Source organism: Lathyrus oleraceus, chromosome 2, assembly GCF_024323335.1.
Source record: "Lathyrus oleraceus cultivar Zhongwan6 chromosome 2, CAAS_Psat_ZW6_1.0, whole genome shotgun sequence".
Lineage (NCBI taxonomy): Eukaryota > Viridiplantae > Streptophyta > Magnoliopsida > Fabales > Fabaceae > Lathyrus > Lathyrus oleraceus.
In genome coordinates, this window is record NC_066580.1 from 63,486,858 (window position 1) to 63,509,307 (window position 22,450).

General features: G+C 39.7%; 1 non-coding gene across 1 annotated transcript; it reads right to left on the bottom strand.

The window, feature by feature from the left end:
• Positions 1–292: 292 nt before the first annotated feature.
• Positions 293–399, bottom strand: LOC127124005 (small nucleolar RNA R71). Its single transcript, XR_007803650.1, has one exon. It is a non-coding gene; the product is annotated as a small nucleolar RNA R71 (small nucleolar RNA).
• Between the last annotated feature and the right edge of the window lie 22,051 nt (positions 400–22,450).

Consider the following 22,450-nt stretch of genomic DNA (forward strand, 5'->3'; position numbering starts at 1 on the left):
AGCAAACAACTTTGAACTCAAACCTTCACTGTTGCAGGCAGTGCAACAGAACCAATTATCTGGGAATCCTACCGAGGATCCTAACCTTCATTTATCCGTATTTGTCCAATACGCTGATACTGTTAAAGCTAATGGTGTCACTTCAGAGGCAATTCGACTTCGTCTTTTTCCTTTCTCACTAAGAGATAGCGCTAGAAGATGGCTTCAATCTCTTCCTTCCAACTCAGTCACCACATGGAACGAGTTGAAGAAAGTTTTTCTTGCTCGATATTTTCCGCCAAGCAAAACAACTATGTTAAGAGCCCAAATAAATGGATTTAAACAGAAAGATAACGAGTCTCTTTTCGAAGCATGGGAAAGATACAAAGACATGATGAGACTTTGTCCACACCATGGTTTAGAAGACTGGTTAGTAATTCATACATTCTATAATGGTCTCCTGTACAACACGAGGTTAACAATAGATGCCGCCGCAGGTGGTGCGCTAATGAACAAACCTTATGCAGACGCTTACCAACTTATCGAAAGCATGGCTCAAAACCACTATCAGTGGGGAACCGAACGAACAATGGTGGAAAAACCTCAAACGAAAACTGGCATGTACGAGATAAGTAACCTTGATCATGTTAATGCAAAAGTGGATGCTCTGGTCCAGAAAATTGAAAGTTTAAATGTATCACCTCCAGCCACAGTAGTTGCCATAACTCAGAATTGCGAAGTCTGTGGAATCCAAGGTCACACTCCTGCAGATTGTCAACTCCTAACAGGAATCCAAGCGGAGCAAGTAAACTATGCTCAAGGAAGCCCCTATTCGGATACCTATAACTCAAATTGGAAGAATCATCCAAATTTTTCATATAAGAGTAATAATGCTCTATACGCACCTGGACAATCTCCAAATCAAGCCCCAGCTATACCTCCGGGATATCAGAAGCCGACCCCATCTACATCTAACAATAACGCCCCTAGGAAATCCAACTTGGAAATCATGATGGAGAACTTTATAGCTTCTCAACAGCAAACCAATAAAGATTTCTTAAACCAGAATGTACACACTGGCGAACAAATTAAACAACTAGCAAGTAAAGTAGATGCCCTGGCTACTCATAACAAAATGCTGGAAACGCAAATATCACAAGTAGCTCAACAACAAGCGCCTACTGCTGCCCCAACTGGTACATTTCCTGGCCAACCCCAACCTAACCCAAGAAGCCACGCTCATGCAATTATACTGAGAAGTGGAACGGAAATGGAAGGACCGTCTGACCCAAGGATAGAAAACCAAAACTCTGAAAAGTCAACTGAGGAAAGTGAACCTAAGGAAAAGGCAGAGAGTAATAAGGAAACCGTAGAAAAGAAGGAACCTTATGTACCTCCACCACCTTATAAACCACCTATCCTTTACCCTCAAAGGCTTGTTAAAACTAAAGATGCGGACCAATTTAAAAAATTTGTCGACCTACTAAAACAATTAAACGTCACAATTCCGTTTACAGAAGCTATTACGCAAATGCCCTCATATGCCATGTTTTTAAAAGAAATTCTTTCTAATAAAAGGAAACTTGAAGATAGCGAAACCGTTACACTTACTGCTGAATGTAGCGCTATAATACAGAATATGCCTCCTAAACTTAAAGACCCAGGTAGTTTCTCTATACCCTATCACATAGGAAAATTTGTCATTGACAAAGCCTTATGCGATTTAGGAGCCGGTATTAGTGTTATGCCTTTATCCATATGCAAGAGACTTGAAATGGGAGAATTAAGACCAACTAAAATGTTTGTGCAACTAGCAGATCGTTCCGTAAAATATCCTGTAGGAATTCTTGAAAACGTTCCAGTGCGCATAGGTCAATTCTACATTCCAACTGATTTTATAATTATGGATATTAGAGAAGATGAAGTTACACCCATTATACTGGGAAGACCGATCTTAGCAACCGCCGGTGCAATCATAGACGTAAAACGAGGACGACTCACTTTCGAAGTAGGGGAATAGAAAATTGAGTTCATCCTTTCCCAATTTTTGAAAGCACCTGCAATAGAAGATACATGTTACTTCATGGATATCATCGATGAATGCATAAAAGAAACGGAGTTAGAAAAAGACAAATCATCTGACTACCTTGTAGAAGACAAACTTAACCAATGTTTATCAATAACGCCGGACCCTACGCAATGCCTTAAGAAACCAACCTTAGACCTGAAAACACTTCCCAAGAATCTGAGATATGAATTCCTAGACTTAGAGCTTGAACGACCGGTGATAGTTAATGCTGACCTAGGAAGACTCGAAACAGAAAAACTCCTGCATATCTTAAGAAAATATCCAACCGCACTAGGTTACAACATCACCGATCTTAAAGGAATAAGTCCTTCTATTTGTATGCACCGCATCATGTTAGAAGAAGACTGTAAAACTTCTAGGGAACACCAGAGAAGACTAAACCCGATCCTGAGTGAGGTAGTGAAGAAGGAAATAACCAAGTTATTAGAGGCAGGTATCATATATCCTATATCTGATAGCAAATGGGTTAGTCCTGTACACGTAGTACCAAAGAAAGGAGGTATAACAGTCATTGAAAATGAAAAAGGAGAAACTATAACCAAACGAATCGAATCGGGATGGAGAATGTGAATTGACTATAGGAAACTAAACAAAGCAACCCGAAAAGATCATTTCCCTTTACCATTCATTGACCAGATGTTAGAACGATTAGCAAAACATTCACATTTCTGCTATCTAGACGGTTACTCAGGTTTCTTTCAAATACCAATTCACCCTGATGACCAAGAAAAGACAACGTTCACGTGCCCTTTTGGTACCTTCGCTTATAGACGAATGTCGTTTGGCTTGTGTAATGCTCCTGCAACTTTCCAAAGATGCATGATGGCAATATTCGCCGATTTTCTAGAAAACATCATGGAAGTATTTATGGATGACTTTTTTGTATGCGGACAAAGCTTTGAAGAATGTCTTGAAAACCTAGAGAAAGTTCTAGAGCGATGTGTAAAAGTAAACTTAGTACTTAATTGGGAAAATGTCACTTTATGGTACAAGAAGGAATTGTTTTAGGACACATCATCTCAAATAGAGGAATCGAAGTAGACAAGGCCAAAATAGAGGTAATCGAAAACCTTCAACCTCCGAAGACTGTGAGAGAAGTACGAAGCTTCTTAGGACATGCCGGTTTTTACCGACGATTCATTAAAGACTTCTCTAAAATAACTAAACCGTTGACCGGATTATTGATGAAAGATGCTGAATTCATATTCGACATAAATGTTTAGAAGCATTTCAAACGCTTAAACAAGCATTGATCTCCACACCCATAATGCAGACACCAGATTGGAATGAACCATTCGAAATAATGTGTGATGCCAGCGATTACGCTGTAGGTGCTATTTTAGGACAACGAAAAGATAAAAAGCTTCATGTTATATATTACGCAAGTAGAACTCTAGATGAAGCACAAATGAATTACGCCACAACCGAGAAAGAACTTCTAGCAGTAGTGTTTGCGCTAGATAAATTTCGTTCTTACTTAGTCGGAGCCAAAATAATCATCTACACTGACCATGCTGCTATCAAATACCTCTTAACTAAAAAGGATGCAAAACCTAGACTCCTAAGGTGGATCCTGTTACTACAAGAGTTCAATTTGGAAATCAAAGACAAGAAAGGAACTAAAAACGTAGTAGCAGATCACCTCTCTAGACTTGAGAACCTTGAACCGGAAAGAACAGCAATTAACGATGATTTCTCGTACGATAAGCTTATAGCTACTTTAGAAGAAAATAACGCTGATAGACAGGTAGAAACTACCTTAGCAATATCTGTTACACCGTGGTACGCTGACCTCGTCAATTATTTAGCTGCCGGAATAGTTCCATCTACCTTATCCTACCAACAGAAGAAACGATTCTTCTACGATATAAAACATTATTACTGGGATGACCCCTTACTTTTTAAAAGAGGTCCCGATGGTATTTTCCGTCGGTGTATACCCGAAGAAGAGGTAGAAAGTATAATCCAACATTGTCACTCCGCTCCTTATGGTGGACACGCAAGTACATCCAAGACCTGCTCTAAAATCCTACAAGCCGGTTTTTATTGGCCAAGTATATGGAAGGATGTACATGCAACTATTAAGAAATGTGACAGATGTCAACGCATAGGAAACATATCTAGACGTGACGAGATGCCACAAAAGGGCGTTTTGGAAGTCGAGATTTTCGACGTGTGGGGAATAGACTTCATGGGACCTTTTCCATCCTCTTTCGGCAACAAATACATACTCGTGGCAGTTGACTACGTATCAAAATGGATTGAAGCTATAGCTTCTCCAACAAACGACACACGAGTAGTAACTAGACTCTTTAAGAATATAATATTTCCAAGGTTTGGTGTCCCAAGAATAGTTGTCAGTGATGTGGATCGCATTTCATATCCAAAGTACTCGAAAAACTACTGCTTAAGTATGGCGTAAGACATAGAGTAGCGACACCTTACCACCCTCAAACCAGTGGGCAAGTGGAAGTATCTAACAGAGAAATCAAACAGATACTAGAAAAAACAGTCGCCACTTCAAGGAAAGACTGGTCATTGAAATTACCAGAAGCTTTATGGGCATACCGAACTGCTTACAAAACACCCATAGGGACAACCCCATTTAAGCTAATTTATGGAAAATCCTGTCACCTCCCGGTAGAATTAGAACATAAAGCCTATTGGGCTATTAAAAATCTAAATTTAAACTATAAAGCCGCCAGTGAAAAGAGAATCCTTGATATAAGCGAATTAGAGGAACTCAGAAGAGACGCTTACGAAAATTCCAGAATCTACAAAGAAAGAACAAAACAATGGCATGACAAGCGCATATCAAGGAAAATCTTCAAACAAGGCGATACAGTCCTTTTATTTAACTCCAGACTAAAGTTATTTCCGGGAAAACTACGATCTAGATGGTCAGGTCCTTTTCAAATCACTAATGTTTTTCCCAGTGGAGCAGTAGAAATTAAAGGTAAATCTATGGAACCATTTACCGTAAACGGGCAACGTCTAAAACATTATCACTATGCAGAGAACAATGAAGATTCGCAAGTCTTGCACTTAGACGAAATGCCTCCAGAAATCATAGATTATAATTGATTGTTTTTATGTCGAGCTTGCGACATTAAACAAAGCGCTTAGTGGGAGACAACCCACAAATTATTTTATTATTCTATTATTATTATTTTTCTATTTCTTCCTTAATTATTCTTTTAATTTCTGTTTAGTATTCATTCTTAATTTATTTTAATTTATTAAAAACTTTTCTCTTCTTTCGGCATTTGGCCAAATCCTGACTAAAACTATTGTTTTTCTTTTCTCTAGCTAACACTAACCTGATGGGACATATTGATCGTATGGGTATCAAATTCAGAGGAACAGCTCAGAAACAAAAGTTTGAGGAACTAGCCACGAGAGAGATGCTACCTTGCCTGTATGCTGATGACTGGGCAATGACTGCCCTTGGACTAAGACAAAGTGTCCTGTATTTCCTGAATCAGATAGGGTGGGAAACCGCTCCTATCCGTAGACAGTTTGTCACTTACCGGAGACTGACTCTAGAATTCCTTAGTTCTCTGATCTATCTACCCAGCCATGGTAAAGGAATAAGCAGAGGTTTTATACAGTTCAGAATGTTTAACATGGAGTACCAATTTAATATTCAAGATTTTACCAACCTTTTAGGCTTCCCTACATCCTTTGACACATTCACAGTGAGCCAAGAGGAACTTTTCGAATATAGAGAACTTGAACACTTTTGGGGTAACTTGACTGGAAATGACGATCCCGAGGAACATGAGTTTCTCTCTGGAAACATACATAACCCGACCTTTCGCTATTTCCATAAGATCCTGACCCACACCTTATTTGGGAAGAAGCCAAACAGTACCACAGTTTCACGTGATGAACTCTTCATCATATTTTGTGCTTCCCAGAACCGTCCAGTAAACGGTGCCACTTTTATGTTAGCAAATTTGGACCACCTTATCCAAGATGAGCGAGCACCAATCCGAATAGGCGGTTTGATAACTATGATAGGTAATGCTATTGGATTACGTCAGCCTATACTTGACTTAAGCCCTTTTTGTGGCATTACTACTATGAGTATACCCTTCCTCTTCAACACTTTGTTTATAGCAAACCTAGGGTCTGATGAGTTTGAGCTTATTATTGATAACCAAGTTCTTTGCCTATTCACCATGCCCGATCCTAGGACTAGTGTTCACAACCGCAACAACTGGCTCTACAATCTGAACGAAACCCCCTCTCCTGCTAGATCCACCGAATCCATCCAGGACTATGAGATTTATGATAACTATGAGACTTATGATGACCAGATTCCTTATGCTGAATCAGATCCTCAGACACCATCTGGATATTATGATATTGATCCTCCTCCTCAACCTGCTCAGACCGAAGAATCGGCAATACCCGACCTTAGACATCATATGCCCGGAACTGATTATAACACTGCCATGGAAGCTTTGATGTCAGAACAAGATGCCCTCAGAGAAGAGTTCACTAGCTTGAGGCACGAATTTCTGGGATACATGAACAGTATGACAAACCAGTTTCACGAGTTGCTATACCGTGTTAACTCCTTTGCTCCTCCGGCCAGAGATCGTGCAGATGGATAGAATTTATTTGTCTTTCTTAGTTATTTAGTCTTAAGCTAGATTAATTCGTTAATGTTATTTCAAATTATATTCGTATTTGTTTCTCTCTCACACTTTTTGTTTTTCTCCATTGTTACATTATGATTATTTTATTGAAGCTATTTATTCATTTTATTATGTAATATCTGTTATGCTCTCTACTGTTGCTGCCTACATGACTTATTAAAGAACAATATATATATGCATCATTGTGCAAAGTAGAATGACGTGCAGGAAAATTAAATAGCAAAATAAAATAATCAAAAGCAAAACAAAACAAAAAAATAATAAAAATAAATTACCAAGTTATTCTGAAGAACGCTAGCTGAAGCCATGCCAAAAAAGACTGTGTGACGAGCGTCACACAATCTATGACGGACGGCATGCCAAGTACCTGTTACGACCGTCACGCCCCTGTGACGAGCGTAACACCTTTCTGACTAGGTGAACGTTACAGTGCCGTTGGAGACGAACGTTACACCCTTTTACTTTTTACCTTCCCCATTTATTCCCATTAACCCACATTTATTCACTTTTCAACCACCTCCTTTCCAACTTCCAAATTCTTTTCCTATAAATACCCATCAAAACCCACCTCCATTCACAACAAACCACTCTCTAATATCAAATACATTTCTTTCTTTCCTTTACCACCCCTTTAAATTCACTCATCAGTATGGCGGGAAATCAGAATTTCGGAAATATCATCTTCCGATCCGAAGATGAAAACTATCAAAGGGAGCAATTCGAGCGCTTTCAACAGCGAGGCGTCATCTCTACCAGGTATCCTGATTCAACTTGTTTACAACAATTAGGATTACTTCAAGGTATCGAGTGGATGCTCCGCCTTGCCGATCTAACCTTTCTATGTACACATAATCAACCCACCTACCCCTCCCTAACCTTAGAATTCTTAAGCTCATACGCGTACAACACTCCAGCCGGTGAGGACGAATTCTTAACCGGTACCGCAACCTTCCGTATGTTCAACACTGAGTACTCCTTAACCCAAAACCAATTGAGTACCATGCTACAATTTCCCACAGAAGGTCAAGTCTACCCCAAAATCCCTCCAAACCTAAACTGGAGCACAGTTGCTGCTTTCGAACTCTTTAGGAAAATATCCGGAGTAGATGCCAACAACTGGGAAGAGCTCCTCGTTTCCCATATACATAACCCAACTATACGGTACTTTATCCGTATCCTACAAAACACCGTTTTTGGAAGACCGAACAACAGCAAGGTCAACGCAAAGGAACTCTTCTTCCTCGAATGCGTCTTCGAACCACAGGCTAAGGTAAACGCCGCCTCCTTCCTATTTCATCATATCCGCACCTTATGTGCTAGAGGCCGTCAACCTTTTGTAATTGGTGGATTAATAACCACCATAGCACTTGGCTTAAACCTAGGGGACCGACTCCAAACTTTAGAATCTTTACCTCCCCTATTTATGGATATAGGCTACTGTCGGTCCAGCCGCCTAATAAAGAACCGAATAGGCGGAAAATATTACCTTATGGTGAATAACCAGGCCGTCCCAAGCGTTGTTCTCCCCAACATTTCCCTAACCGATGTCACCAATCCCAACCGCCACCTCTATGATCTGAATGCTCCCGAAGCTACCGAGCCTTCGCATACAAACCCGCCTACAGACGAGTTTGAAGAAATGGAGCAAGGTGATAACGCTCCTGAACAACAATCAGTCCCGCTCAACCCTTCCGATACTGCAGCTGGCCCATCCTCCCGACGTCGTCGACGAAGAAGGCCTGCAACCAACGACGACATCATGGATGCCATTGATGGTATGCAAGCACAGAATCTCGAAATGATGCAAATGATGCGCCAAATGCAACAACAGCAGGCAGAGAGGAATAACATAACCGATCAGCGGTTCACTGAGTTGTTTAGCAGGTTCGACAACTTAGACTTACGTCAGCGATCACCAGGCCCAAGAACAAGAGGCGGAAGGCAACCTTAACTTTTCTTTTCCCTTCCTTTTTGTATTTCATTTTGTTTCCTTAAAACATTGGGGACAATGTTTAATTTAAGTATGGGGGGGGGGGGGGGGGGAAACCATGTTCTTTCTATCCTCCACTTTCCATTTCAAGTATGTACTTTTCCTTTCATTGTTATTCCCTTTCTTATTTTAAAATATATATATATATATATATATATATATATATATTATATATAATATATATATAATAATAATAATAATAATAATATAGATTTATTTTAAGTTAAGTCCCTAGCGTGAAAAACTTTCTATTATCTATTTCCCCTCAAATTTTCATGAGCCATAACAGAAATTCACACACCCGATAAGTATAAAGGTTGCTTATTTTATAAAACTTGAGTGAAATCAAAAACAAAAATTATTACCATAACAACGCTCTGAGAACCTCAACACATTAGATCAGGATAAGCACCTATTATACCAAGTCCATGGACTTTTAACCTTATAGTAACCCCAAGTAGTTTATACGAGAAGTCAGCACCATCTTAATAGCAAACTACGTGGAGAGCCGATGAATATAAGTGAATGATTCCCAAAGTAACATAAAAAATATATATCAGGAAATGCACTAATTAAGTTAGGTGATCCTTACCAGATCATTTAATCTAAAGGTTGCAGATCATACAAAAGCATAATACGAGAGATCCATTATGAGTTGGTTCAGTAGGTATCTGGTACTGAACTTGGTAGGGCGGACTACGGTCCGATCCCCCACAATTTGCAATGGACTGAATAACGAAGTTATCCGACTTATGTACCAGAACTTCTAGCTAAAAGGGGATCAAAATCACTAACTGGTTACTCCACTATGTGCGCGAAAAGATAAAGGGCTTAATGTGATTTCGCTAGAATGAAAATGGGTGAAATAAGAGTAAAGGAACTAGGGCAGCTATAATGGCATTACTTGAACTGGTTTGCATGAGGTGAGGTTATCTGAGGTTGTGACGGTGGTTGTCAATGTCAAGATTAAACTCAAGTCACTTCTGAACAAAGTTTACATGCAACCTAATACGAATTGATGCGTGTTTTGAAATTTCATCTGGCTAAAAATTTTAAGTTCTATACCGTATTTTGCTTGAGGACAAGCAAAGATCTAAGTATGGGGGAGTTTGATAACATGAAATTATATCACATTTTAGGACTTAATTCAATTAAATTATATTATTATTTACTTTAATTTATTTCATTTTATCAGATATTACGCGGTATTTCCTTTCTATTTATCTCAGGGATCTATTTGAAGCAAAAGTAAAAAAAAGGAAGAAAAGGAGGTGCAAAAAGAAGTTTTTGGAAACAAATAGCAAAAGTCAAGCCCAGCCCAAAGAAGGCACGGGCGTTGTGCCTGTGACGAACGTCACAGAGGTTGTGACGAGCGTCACGCTATATGCACTTGTGTGACGAGCGTCACACATGGTGTGACGGACGTCACACCATTCCCCTATATTTGAGGCACAAGGAACGCTTCAGAGACGTTGAGAGAGAGTTGAGCCCTATTTCCACGCCCAACTATTCTGCACGTTGAATTGAAGACTTTTGACGCGGAAGGCAGGTGCAGAAGGTAGCATATAAATAGTAGCTTTTTGGAAAGCTGAGGGTTCCACGCTTTTTTCCAGATTTTTGCCGTTTTCGCATTTTTCTTCTTCCAGCAGCTTAGGCATATTTTTACAGTATTACTTTTACAAATTTCTATATTGTTTTCTTTTGCAATTCTATTTTCTTTTCTAGCTCTTAATTAATTTTTCGCACAATAGTCTCTACATCGGAAACTATTGTGTACCTTTTACCGGATCTAACCTTACGTTAGAATCTAGTTTTTTTTTATTCCTTCGTTTTATTTTTCTGCCTGATTGAAGAACTCAAGAACAAATCCAACCGGTCTGTGGTGGAGTGTTCAAGACTGTTATTTAATTATTCAGGTTCTTTATTTATTTGTTGAATTTATATATGCTTGTTTTTATTATTAATTTTTGCTGCTTGCCTGTGATGAATCTGTTTATGCATGTTATTTATTTAAGTCTGTTTAGCATGTCTGGCTGATTTATTTAGGTATCGGTATGTAAAGTAAGCGGAATGAAGGAATCAAAACTAAGTTGGTTTAATTAAGTTTAAAATTAAAATCACTCTTTTTACGGTCTCAATTTACAGGTTTAATAACAAAGTTTTTGTACGAAAGTAAAGGACATAAAGAAGTTAAAATCAACAGAGCGAGAGTTTGAGGTTTTGACTGGACAGTGTAAATTGGACATTAATTCTAGATCAGGGCGAGAGCAATTTTTAGAGTTAATTAAATTCTAACCTTTTTCAAAAAGTATTTTTAAAGATTGAATGTGAGGGCGAGAGTTAAGCATTTGAATTTAATTATATAACCTAAGTCAACAGAGCGAGAGTTTGAGATAAGGGTGTTTAAACGATTAGTGTTTTCTTAAAAAGAGTTTCTACGGATTCTACTGTTTTCAAAAAGTGGTTTTTTACTTAACTATAAGTGACAGCTACGTTAATATAAAATCATAGTTTACTTTTAACCAATAGCGTCAACTGAAAAGGTTTACTTTAAAACCAAGAAACCAATAAAGAATTGATTCCCTAATTACGACGAATTACATACCGATATCCGCTTATTAGATATTTATTTTAGATCTTATTTTAGTTTTAACGTTTCCCCCAAACAATCAAAATATCATCTGCCTTAGCTTTACGAAGTAACCTTAGATAACGGTATATCGATTCATAAGTCCCTGTGGGATCGATATCTTTTAAAACTACGCGATAGAACTGTGCACTTGCAGTTTGTACCCCAATTCGACTCATAAAGTCGAGCGATCAGAAAACTTGATCAATATAACATGTAGGAACCAATGCAACTCATATATGATGCTTATAACCATTCTTGGATCAATTCATGGTTGTGCTATTTGTCATGAGGGTCTCAAACCTTAGATATGAACTTGATAGATCAATGGAGATCATGCCCTACCTACAAAAGAGTTAGGCAAATGGAAAGACATATTTTTGTATTTTGGTTAGTAAAAATAATAATATACAAGTATGATACAATCACATGGTGCTTGGTGATCTCTCCCAAAACAAACCCAATGAAAGAGGGGGAAGGAGGATGCCAAGGTATGATCCCAATGCTAATGCTTTTGAGGAAATTGCATGAGGGATCTTAGGGTCAAAATTGGGGTCTTACAACTGCCCCTATTTAAGGACATTCTAACTGAGGAGGCGAAGGCTAAAATCTTCATGTCGACTCAGTAGAATGGGCTTAAATAAAAACATATAGAAACAAATTTTGGTCCCTAAGTGATCGCGACTTTATGAGTCGAATTTGGGGTACAAACTGCAAGTGCACAGTTCTATCGCGTAGTTTTAAAAGATATCGATCCCACAGGGACTTATGAATCGATATACCATTATCTAAGGTTACTTCGTAAAGCTAAGGCAGGTAATACTTTGATTGTTTGGGGGAAAAAGCTAAAACTAAAATAAGATCTAAAATTAATATATAATAAGCGGATATCGGTATGCAGTTCGTCGTAATTAAGGAATCAATTCTTTGTTGGTTTCTTGGTTTTAAAATGAATCTTTTCAGTTGACTCTATTGATTCAAAGTTTTATCTCAAACTCTCGCTCTGTTGAATAAACTATGATTTTATATTAACGTAGCTGTCACTTATAGTTAAGTCAAAAACCACTTTTTGAAAACAATAGAATCCGTAGAAACTCTTTCTACCATTGCCATTGAGTTTAAAAGAGGATTTTAAGTGAAAATGATCAAGCCAAGGGTACTGTTCACATGTAATTAGCCCATGCACCATGCATTTTTGGAATTTTCAAAAACACCTTATTTTCATTAACCAAATTAAACATGGATTAGCAAGGTGATTAGGAAAGGATATATATACTCTAATCATAACAAAATTAAAGAGGTTAATCACAATTCACATTTCTAGATCCAAAATTCTCTCTCCCTCCAAAATTTTCTTCCATTCATAATTCAAATTTTCTCTTCATAACATTGCTTTTTCTTGCCATATTCTGGTTCCTTAGCTTTGATTCTGTGCAGATCAAGAATTAGATTGTGAAATTCGAGCAAGAACCAAGTGAAGCAAGCTCTTGAACATGGAGATGGAGTTTCTATTTTGAGCTAGATCCAGCACCTTTCAAGCTTCAATTGCTTCATCAAACATCATTTCAAGCATTGTAGAGTGGATTTGGATACTTCAAAGCTGTGGATCGTGCCTTCCAAGATTCTGCTCTTCAAGAGGTCAAGTTTTTGAATCTCTTAATTTTGAAATTCATTGCTATATTCTTGTAGATCTAGGTTTGCTGGTGATTTTGAACTAAAAATCGTGTGAATTGATGCATTATTGACTGAGTTATGAACGATTCAAGTTTTGTGCACAAATTTTCTTTTGCTCGATTCTCTTTGATTATGTGGAATTATGCTTAGCTATTGATTGATCTGTTATCACCATGGAAGGATCTTTGTTTTGGTATAATTTTTGTTGATTTCTGGAAAATTTTCTAGAAAAATGTTTGAAGTTCTTCACTGTTCATCTTCATCTTCGTGAGGAAGATGAAGATCTTCATCCATGCGTCGACCTAGCGACGGTCTTGCGTCGACTCTGGGCAGCGCTAGGGTTACAGGCAAAACGATGCCGTTTTGGCTTGGCGCGCGCTCCATTTGAATATCAAACTAGTTCGATCCTTGGCGCATGACATTTTCAAATGTTCATCCATTTTATGCATTTCCCTCATATTTTCCATGTACATGTTCATATGTGATTTTTATTTTTTTTCCAACTTCTAAAATTCATATCAAATTGAAAAATGATCCAAAAAATGCCTGGTTTTTTGCAAAATGATCCTTGTTTTGTCTAGTTTTATATGATGATGAATTTGGAAGTTGTGCATGGCTGGAATTTTGTTGGCTCTAGAGTCTTTGACCATGTGTGCATGTATGACCTTGCCTTACTCTTTCTATCATGAAATGCTTGATTTTAATCCAAATTGCTTGAAATTTTACATGAATGTTCTTGACATGTTAATGGATGTTTTAGGCTTGGTTTGGTATTTTTCTCATTTGCCAATTCTGTTTTATGCCTATGTTTGCATGGTGTGACAATTTGTGTCACACAATTGGTTGTTCAACTTTTGCCATTTGATTTCCATGCCAAATGACCTCTAATGCTTCTGATTTTTGGTATGATGGATGTTTTGGATGTGTTGAATGCTCATGATTTTTTCCAGAATTATTTGAATCATTTCTGTTTTGATTGAGATTTTTCATTCATAATGTTCAAATGCATGCTTTGAATTGGTCATTGACTTCTCTTGCCTATTACATGAACTTGCCTATTGATTTTGGTTTGGTCCTTTTTAGGACTTGTTCTTGATTGGTTAAATATGATTCATGTTGAGTTTGAAGTTCTGTTTTGACTTTTTGATCCCCTTTTGACCCTAGGCTTTGACCTAGTGGTTTGTTACTTACATTTGAGTTGTGAATTTCAGGTTCAAGTATACATCTCCATGGTTGATGTTGCTCCTTCATTTGAGCTTGATCATTTGTTGTTGTTGGCTAACATTTTCTGTTTTGTAGGCCTTGAGGATGGTTCACTTGTGTTTATGGTTTATATGTTGCATATTGGGTTGTCTGTCTGATATTGAATGATGACTATTTGTCTGGATTTTGTACTGATTGGTTTAGATGTTTCCACAGGTACCTAAGTTGCTTTAAGTTCATTTGAACTTTGCTTTGCTTTGCTGTGGTTGGCATGCCACTTAGGTATAATCCCTAATCTTCATGTAGTCTGGAAGACCTGCCATGTTACTTTGGCAGGCACCTGTCTGAAGCCCTCCTTAAGAGGCCATGTTTTTGTTTGTTTAATTTTGTGCCAAGCAGGTTAAGTCCTCTTAAGAGGCAATTGGCAGATAAAAGGGATGTGTAATCCATCCCCTGCTATTCAGTTGTGTCATTCACTTTGCTCACACCATGTGTTGATGCATTGTGAATAAGAACCCAAGATCTTATAGAGTCAATCATATGTGGAGAAGGGTTCCTTCATTCTGAACTCCCACACTTTCTATTGTTTAAAGCTCTCCCAGGCCAGGGATAAGAGCTATGAGGCACACCCCTCATCTCCATTTCATATGCTTCACCCTAACTCTCAATGTTAGGGTTAAGAGCTCAAAACACCCCATTCCAGTTGGCTTGTTTCTAAAGCCTAACCTTGCTTGAGCCTAATTGATTGTGTATAGTGTGTGATAATTGCCTTGTTTGTTTGCTTGTTTGCCCATATGTGCATAATTGTTTGTGTGTGCCTCTGTGCATTGTTTTCATCTTTGAGCATTAATTGTATATCATTTCATGATCATTGTTCATTGCTTTGTGACATTTTGTTTTGTCCGTTGAGGAGTCAATTGTAAGTCCATTTATTGGCAGTTGTTTCCTATGACCATTGAGGAGTCAATTGTAAGCCCATTTATTGGCATTTGTTTCCTATGATCTGGTAGGAGTCAAGTGTAAGACCATTTATTGGCAACTTGTTTCCTTTTTGCTTATTGCATTTGTTTGTTTATGTGAGGAATCAGACATAAGACCAGTCATTGGCATTTGTTTCCTATGATCATTTTATTGTGAGGAGTCAATTGTAAGTCCATTTATTGGCAGTTGTTTCCTATGATCATTCCTTGGAGTCGAGTGTAAGACCATTTGTTGGCAACTTGTTTCCTCTTGCTTATTGCATTTTGTCTTCTTTGTTTTGTGAGACTAGTATAAGTCCATAGATTGGCATCTGGTATCCATATTTTCTTTGTTTTGCGAGACTAGTATAAGTCCATAGATTGGCATCTGGTATCCATATTTTCTTTGTTTTGTGAGACTAGTATAAGTCCATTGATTGGCATCCGGTATCCATTTATGTTGTTTATGTGTTATCTGCTTGTTGCCTATTCCAAGGGAATCACTTGGATCATCTACATATGATCTCAAGAGGTGAACATCTAAGAAGTTTTACTTCCTCACCCTCCCATATTTTGTTTCTTTAAACCTCTATGTGCATGTTAACCCAAACCTGAAAATTATTGTGCAAACTTTTCATTTGTTTTTCAAATTAGAAACCTGGGCCTTAAGCCCTTGATTTTCAAACTCCATTTTCATTATACTTTTTTATGAATTGAATTCTAATCATACTTTGACCATATATTGTAAATACTCATAACCAGTTAATTTCACTCATTCAAATTGTTTTGTGGCTTTGTCCATTCTTGATAAGTTTTCATACATTAGCCATAGGTTTCAATTATCATAGTGGTTGATGTAAATCTCACCACATCCTTAGTGAGTTGATTGTAAGACTTCCATACTTATTATAGGGTTAACCCCTCACTAGTATGTTGAAGTTATCCTCGCATGGTGGATTGTTGGTTCAGGTTGAGTTTTCTCCCGTTGATAATGAAAGACCTTAGGGCTTTTGTTTTAAAATCAATTCACTTACTTTTGGAAATCTTTTAGCCGAACTACGGCGTTTTGATCCTTACCTTCCATGGAAAGGTACGTAGGCAACGGGTTCATCCATTCAAACACAAAAATAATAAAAATTTGTATATTCTTTTCTCACCTCTTCCCTCATGTTTGCACAATAAACATTTTCATAAACAATATCTTTTTAAAACAAGTTGTGAAAAGGGTTCCCTAGGAGTACCTAGGATGCATTGGGTGCCTAACACCTTCCCTTTGCATAATTACCCCCTTACCCAGATCTCTGACCTTTTCATTGGTTTTCTATGTGTAAAACTTCTTAGGCTTTTGTTCGCTTTTTAGCCATTCCTTCGGATAAATAAAAGTGCGGTGGCGACTCTATATCTTTGTATGCTTTGCTTTTGATTTAGTCAATAAATCATAAAGTGATGAATACACCGCTACAGAAAAGTGGCGACTCTGCTGGGGAAAATCTGAATTCCTAGTGGATTTGCCAACTTTTCACAATTGTTGTGATATATTGTTTATGACATATTTTTGTGCAAATTTGGGATGAATGTATTGCTTGTAATGATTGATTTGCTTGATATATCAATTGCTTGCTTGCTTTGGTGATCTCTGTGAGATGAGTTCTATACCCGAACTCGAGTGCACCCTATTATAGGAGAATGGCGTAGTCTTGTCGACTTGTGTGACGTTATTCCTTAGCAAGTTGACTTGCGAGACCATTCACTTGGTGGAGGTCATGTTGGATTAGTGATGTCACACAAGTTATTTGTGGTTAGGCATCATTCTTTCAATATGTGCCGTAGAAGCCAAGGACCTTAGTTTACCAAGCCCATCTTGGCCTGTTTTTAGGACGTAGTGCGGAGGTCGTTCAAATGTAAGATCTGATGCGATTGTTACGCGATACTACACTCATAAGAGTTTCTCTTGAGAATATTTTTGGAATACGAGTATTCGTTCCTCCGATAATATTCGAAAGATGGGACGATGACTATGGGAACCTATGATAGAACATGTTCGGCAGGTTTTAACCATAGTACACTCCCTCTGGGTGGTTCTCAACCGAGACTCCATGCTCGTGACTCACAACAAACCCGTGATTCATGGTTGATCCGTTCAGACAACCTTAATATCAGTGGAACTTGGGTGTTGATAAGGTGAAAGCCATAATCCACCAAAATGGATTATTGATATTAAGGAGGTCTGAACAGTTCGTATATCGTTAATATCAATGGAACTTGGGTGTTGATAAGGTGCAAGCCATAATCCACCAAAATGGATGATTGATATTAAGGATAATACGAACCATCCCATGACCTTTGTCTGGTGTGCTTTGCTTGATCCTTGAGTGTGCTTGTTGCATTCATGCATTCATGCATTCATCTGCATCCATATCATCAAAAAAAAAGAAAATTTTCAAGGAACTTAAGGGGTTTATTTGCAAAATTTTCAGATATGGAAAGATCAAAAAGGCATACAAAGAAGTACAACTTTAGACAACCCGATCTGAAAGAGTTAAGGAATCTGACATCTTATGTATTAGATCCCTTAGGTTTCAAAGCTCGTTATGGGAAGCTTCTGCCTCTGCTGACTACTCAGGTTGACGAAGGATTGATGGGTACTCTGGTTCAGTTCTATGATCCTCTGTATGACTGCTTCTCTTTTCCAGACTTTCAGATATTGCCTACCCTTGAGGAGTATGCACATCTTATGGGTATTCCGATTCTGGATCATTGTCGTTCAGTGGCTTGGAGAGTATTCCTACTCCTCAAGAGATAGCTGACATGTTGCACATAGATGAATCTTTGATTAAAGCTCATATGACTACCAAAGGTGGAATTCAAGGTCTCCCTTTTGAGTTCCTCATTGCTCAAGCTACCGTTTATGGGAGGGCCATGAGTGAGGATGCCTTTGAAGCCATGTTTGTGCTTCTCATCTATGGATTGGTATTGTTCCCCAACATCGACAAATTTGTGGATGTGAACGCCATTAGGATCTTCTCTGTTCTTAATCCCGTTCCGACTCTGTTGGGTGATACCTATTTTTCTTTGCATCTGAGGAATGCAAAGGGTAGTGGCGCTATTGTGTGTTGTTTGCCTCTGTTGTACAAGTGGTTTATTTCGCACTTGCCTCAGACGGTCGCTTTCAAGGAGAACAAGGGATATCTACGGTGGTCCACGAGACTCATGTCTCTCACTAATGATGATATCTCTTGGTATGATCGTGCATATGATGGTGTCCAGATCATTGATTCTTGTGGTGAATTCTCCAATGTGCCTCTCCTTGGTACATGTGGTGGGATTAGCTACAACCCTGTGCTAGCACGTCGTCAGCTTGGGTTCCCCCTAAAGGATAAACCTAATAACATTCTGTTAGAAGATGTGTTCTTTCAGGAGGGTAAAGATCCCCAAGGCCTGAAAGCAAGGATGGTCCGCGCCTGGCGCAAGATTCACAAGAAGGGTAGAAGTGAATTGGGTCCGAAGAACTGCATAGCTCTGGAGCCATATACTACTTGGGTGAGGAAGAGAGCCTCTGAGTATCTCATGTCGTATGATTATCCGAGACCTACACCGTTGGTTGTGGTTGGGCCTTCAACCCTCCCTAACCAAGGCGTAGAGGAGTTGAGAGAAGAAGACCTTTCACGTGCCCGGATCCGTGAAAGAGAAGAGTTGCTTCAACAGCTTAAGGAGAAGGACGCTTTGATTGAGTTCCTAGAGCATCAGGTGATTGATGATCCGAATGATGCATGGACTTCTCTACTTCCTCAGTCTTCCAAGTTCTGGAAAAGGAGGTATGACAGACTCGCCAAGGATAAGGCGGATATGGAAGCAGCATATGAGAGAGAGATTAAGAGGCTTCGCGCAGCTTATCTTCCGGCATCCCGAGCATCTAGGGATCCGTAGGATGTTATTTTCCTTTTCTCTTGTAATAATTGACAATGATGTACTTCTTTTTTCCAAATATATTTGATGAGATATTTTCCATATCCGATTAAATGCTTAATATTCAAAAATTTGCAAATAATACCCTAAAGTTCCTTGAAAATAAAAACAAATCATATGCACAAGCATTGCATGCATCATTTGCATAAGCAGGTGTTTGTTCCGGTCTTCTTGTCTGTGGCCTAACTCTGTGCTCTTCATTTATTTTGAAGACAAGCTGACTCATCGGTACTACACCCGAGCTAACTCTTCCAGAGTGATGGATCAACTTGAACAAGAGAATCGCGAGCTGAAGGAAGAAGTCGCCAGACTAAGCGCTCTGATGGAGCAATTCTTGGCTGCACAGAATCAACCGTCTCCACCTCCTGTAACTCCTCCCCCGAGGACTGTTATATCAGAGGTTGTGTCTTCAACAGTGCCATCCGCTAGTGCTCATTTTGTGCCGCATGCCATGCCATCCGGGTTTCCGTGGGGTATGCCGCCAGGTTTTATGCCTGATATCCCTGCACCAACATTTGCTTCCATGCCGGCATCTAGCCCGGTCCTTGCTGTTCCTCCTCTTGTCGTGCATACCACTCCTAGGGTAGACGACACCATCTACCATTCTGAGCCGTCTGAGGGCCCAGATTTTCATGAGAAGATGGACGCGATGAACGACCAATTCCTTGAGCTTCGCAAGGAATTGAAGACCCTTCGAGGAAAGGATCTGTTCGGAAAGTCTGCTGCTGAACTTTGTTTGGTTCCCGGTGTTAAGATACCAGTCAAATTCAAAGTCCCAGACTTTGAGAAGTATAAGGGGAACACCTGCCCGCTCAGTCACCTGGTTATGTACGCCAGGAAAATGTCTACTCAGACTGATAATGATCAACTGCTGATTCATTACTTCCAGGATAGTTTGTCTGGTGCAGCTCTTCGGTGGTATATGAGCCTAGATAGTGCAAACATCCGTTCCTTCAACGATCTTGGCGAAGGCTTCGTCAAGCAGTATAAATACAACGTGGATATGGCTCCCGATCGGGATCAGCTTAGAGCCATGTCCCAGAAAGACAAAGAGACATTTAAAGAGTACGCCCAGAGGTGGCGAGAGCTGGCAGCTCAGATTACTCCTCCGCTGGAAGAGAAGGAAATGACCAAAATCTTTTTGAAGACTTTGAGTTCATTTTATTATGAGCGGATGATCGCTAGCGCTCCCTCTGATTTCACCGAGATGGTGAACATGGGGATGCGATTGGAGGAAGGAGTCCGTGAAGGACGGTTATCCAAGGATGAAGGCTCTTCTAGCAAGCGGTATGGGGCGTTTGCTAAGAAGAAAGATGGAGAGGCACATGCTGTGTAATCCCATGCTAAACCCAGAAGACCCTCTGTCAAGAGGAAGCCTGTGCGTCATGCCAGCAACCAGCACCAGGTGGCTCACATAGCACCTGTTTTCAGAGATAATTCTCAGCATCAGCAACAACCTCAACATTATCAGCAGCAGTCTCGCCCTCAGCAACAGGCTTACCAGCCTCGTAATAGTAATCAAGCTAATCAGAATTATGAAAGGAAGAAGATCACTTTCGATCCTATTCCTGTATCATATGCAGAGATGTATCCCTCTTTAATAGAGCAGAAATTGATTACTCCTAGGGATCCTCCGGCTAACCCGCAGTGGTGGTATAAGCCTGATCAACATTGTGTTTATCACTCGGGTGCTCCGGGTCACAATGTGGAAAACTGCTTTCCTTTGAAGACTAAGGTTCAAGACCTTATGAGATGCGGTATTCTGAGCTTTGAGGACTCAGGCCCCAATGTTACGAAGAACCCATTGCCCGAGCATGGGAAGTCGGTTAACATGGTCCAGGGTTGCCCTGGAAAATATAAGGTCAAATATGTAAACCATATTTGACAGTCATTGGTTGAATTGCATCGTCTACTGTGTGATTACAGTCATATGGAGCATGACCATGACAAATGTCGTATCTGTTCTGTCAATCGCCTGGGTTGCCGCCAAGTGCGTAGAGAGCTGCAAGAGCTGTTGGATGAGGGAGCCATTGAGATTATTCAAAACAGAAATGTTGATGAAGACGAACCAGAGGTGAATGTGATTTCCCCTGTGTTCAAGCTACCCGAGCCTGTTGTCATTCATTATGATGGCAGCAAGCAGAAGGTCTCTCCTTCTTTGGTGATCAAGCCTGCAGGCCCTGTGCCTTATTCTTCAGATAGAGCAGTGCCCTTCCGCTATAATCCAGTTGCTGTTGAAGATGGGAAAGAAGTGCCTTTGCCTTCATCCTCTGTTTTTAATATAGCCGATGTAAGCGGATTGACCCGAAGTGGTCGTGTATTTTCAGCGCCGAAGCCTCCGGCTATGGCTGATGTTGCTGACACTATTGTGCGCCCGGTTGGGAATGCTGTGAACTCTTCGAACCCGACACTTGCTATTGCTAAACCCTCCTCTGTACAAAAGACTCCTACTTCTTATGTTGGCCCTAGTGGCACTGCGAATGAAGACTGTGATGAGATGCTGAGACTCATCAAGAAGAGTGAGTACAACGTTGTAGACCAGCTTCTACAAACGCCGTCCAAAATCTCCGTGTTATCTTTGCTTCTGAATTCAGAACCCCATAGGGAGGCTCTGCAGAAAGTATTGGACCTGGCATATGTTGATCATGACGTCACAATTGAACAGTTTGACAGTATTGTTGCAAACATCACTGCTTGCAGTACTTTGAGTTTCTGTGACGCTGATCTCCCTGAGGAGGGAAGAGACCACAACATGGCTTTACATATATCCCTGAATTGCAAGAACGACGCCATGTCCAACGTGCTGGTGGACATTGGGTCATCTCTAAATGTATTGCCGAAGACCACTCTCTCGAGATTGTCATATCAAGGGCCTCCTATGAGGCAGAGTGGTGTTGTTGTGAAAGCTTTCGATGGGTCGCGTAAGATCGTGATTGGGGAAGTTGATCTCCCAATCAAAATTGGACCAAGTGATTTCCAGGTTACCTTTCAGGTTATGGATATCCACCCATCTTATAGCTGTCTCCTTGGTAGACCATGGATTCACGAGGCTGGCGCCGTGACATCCACCCTACACCAGAAGCTGAAATTCGTTAAGAACAAGAAACTGGTTGTGGTAGGGGGAGAAAAGGCTCTCCTGGTTAGCCACTTATCTTCTTTCTCATACATTGATGCTGAGGATGAAGTTGGAACTCCTTTCCAAGCTTTGTCTATTGTTGAGCCAATTGAGAAGAAGTCCCATTCATTTGCTTCCTATCGTGATGCGAAACTGGCCATTGAATGTGGTGCAGTTGT